Here is a 2,700-nt window from a genome sequence, read left to right as displayed (position 1 = left end):
GTCTCGTCACAACAAAGATTTGGAGCAACGGACATTAAGCCCTCGGCGCATCACAGCTCTCGGGTCTTGGACAAACCGTGTTATAGCTCTTAGGCAAATCAGTGTTACAGCTCTATTTTATTTAAAAGATAGCAGGACAATCCATCCTCAAAGCGTGAGGGCATGCCAACCCAAAGACTCGAAGAGAAGAGAGTGGAGGAGCGCGCGGGGAGGGAGAGACAGAGAGTGAGAGAAGGAGAGAGAGAGAAAGAGTGCTTTGGCTCCTCCTTTTATATGTTTTTTCCTCCATTTGGGCCTGCCCATTGCAAATTGGGCTTAGCCAGGAGTGCTGTTTGTTCTACCTGAAGTCTTCACTCTGGTCCTCGGACCTTCCTTTGACCTTCCTTTGTTCTACTTTTGTGGGCTTTCCCCTTCCTTGTCTTTTAGCCACCATCATTTAGGACTCCTTTTCCCTATTCTACCTACCTAACAATCTCAACACATGCAGAAAAAGCCTTTGACAAAATTCAGTACCCATTTATGACTAAAACTCTTCAAAAAATTGCCATAGAATGGCAGCCCACTTCAGTATTCTTGCCTGGATAATCCCATGGATGGTGGAGCCTGGTAGGCTACTGTCCATGGGGTCGCAAAGAGTTGGACACAACTGAGTGAAGGGAAGGAAAAAGACTTCAACATAGTAAAGGCCATATATGATGAGCCTACAGCAAACATCATTCTCACTGGTGAAAAACTGAAAGCAATCCCCCTAAGATCAGGAACAAGACAAGGGTGTCCACTTTCACCACTATTATTAAACATAATGCTGGAAGTCCTAGCTACAGCAATCAGAGAAGAAGAAATAAAAGGAATCTAGATCAGAAAAGAAGAAGTAAAGCTCTCACTGTTTGCAGACGATGTGATACTGTACAAAGAAAACCCTAAAGATCATATCAAAATATCACTAAAGTTAATCAGTGAATTTAACAAAGTTTCAGGTACAAAATCAAGACACAGAAATCACTTGCATTTCTATATACTAATAATGAAAGATCAGAAATAAAAATTAAGGAATCAATTTCATTCACCACTGTAGCAAAGAATTAAATATTTAGGAATAAACTTACCTAAGGACTGGAATGCAAAAGTAGGAAGTCAAGAAACACCTGGAGTAACAGGCAAATTTGGCCGTGGAATATGGAATGAAGCAGAGCAAAGACTAACAGAGTTTTGCCCAGAAAATGCACTGGTCATAGCAAACACCCTCTTCCAACAACACAAGAGAAGACTCTACACATGGACATCAGCAGATTGTCAACACCAAAATCAGATTGACTATATTCTTTGCAGCCACAGATGGAGAAGCTCTATACAGTCAACAAAAACAAGACCAGGAGCTGACTGTTGCTCAGATCATGAACTCCTTATTGCCAAATTCAGACTAAAATTGAAGAAAGTAGGGAAAACCACTAGACCATTCAGGTATGACTTAAATCAAGTCCCTTATGATTATACAGTGGAAGTGAGAAATAGATTTAAGGGACTGGATCTGATAGATAGAGTACCTGATGAACTATGGCCTGAGATTCTTGACATTGTACAGGAGACAGGGATCAAGACCATCCCCATGGAAAAGAAACGCAAAAAGGCAATATGGCTGTCTGGGGAGGACTTACAAATAGCTGTGAAAAGAAGAGAAATGAAAAGCAAAGGAGAAAAGGAAAGATGTCAGTATCTGAATGCAGAGTTCCAAAGAAGAGCAAGAAGAGATAAGAAAGCCTTCCTCAGCAATCAATGCAAAGAAATAGAGGAAAACAACAGAATGGGAAAGACTAGAGATCTCTTCAAGAAAATTAGAGATACCAAGGGAACATTTCATGCAAAGATGGGCTCGATAAAGGACAGAAACAGAAGCAGAAGATCTTAAGAAGAGGTGGCAAGAATACACAGAAGAACAGCACAAAAAAGATCTTCACAACCCAGATAATCACGATGGTGTGATCACTTACCTAGAGCCAGACTTCCTGGAATGTGAAGTCAAGTGGGCGTTAGAAAGCATCACTATGAACAAAGATAGTGCAGATGATGGAATTCCAGTTGAGCTATTTCAAATCCTGAAAGATGATGCTGTGAAAGTGCTGCACTCAATATGCCAGCAAATTTGGAAAACTCAGCAGTGGCCACAGGACTGGAAAAGGTCAGTTTTCATTCCAATCCCAAAGAAAGGCAATGCCAAAGAATGCTCAAACTACTGCACAATTGCACTCATCTCACACGCTAGTAAGTCAGTCAGTTCAGTTCAGTCTCTCAGTCGTGTCCGACTCTTTGTGACCCCATGAATCGCAGCACGCCAGGCCTCCCTGTCCATCACCAAGCCCCAGAGTTCACTCAGACTGACATCCATCGAGTCAGTGATGCCATCCAGCCATCTCATCCTCTGTCGTCCCCTTCTCCTCCTGCCTCCAATCCCTCCCAGCATCAGAGTCTTTCCAATGAGTCAACTCTTCACATGAGGAGACCAAAGTACTGGAGTTTCAGCTTTAGCATCATTCCTTCCAAAGAAAATCCAGGGCTGATCTCCTTCAGAATGGACTGGTTGGATCTCCTTGCAGTCCAAGGGACTCTCAAGAGTCTTCTCCAACACCACAGTTCAAAAGCATCAATTCTTTGGCGCTCAGTCTTCTTCACAGTCCAACTCTCACATCCATACATGACCACAGG

This window comes from Bison bison, unplaced genomic scaffold (genome assembly GCF_000754665.1).
Source record: "Bison bison bison isolate TAMUID 2011002044 unplaced genomic scaffold, Bison_UMD1.0 scf7180017864238, whole genome shotgun sequence".
In the NCBI taxonomy this organism is placed as follows: domain Eukaryota; kingdom Metazoa; phylum Chordata; class Mammalia; order Artiodactyla; family Bovidae; genus Bison; species Bison bison.
The sequence above is the reverse complement of the archived record's forward strand: the minus strand, read 5'-3'. Positions refer to the sequence as shown.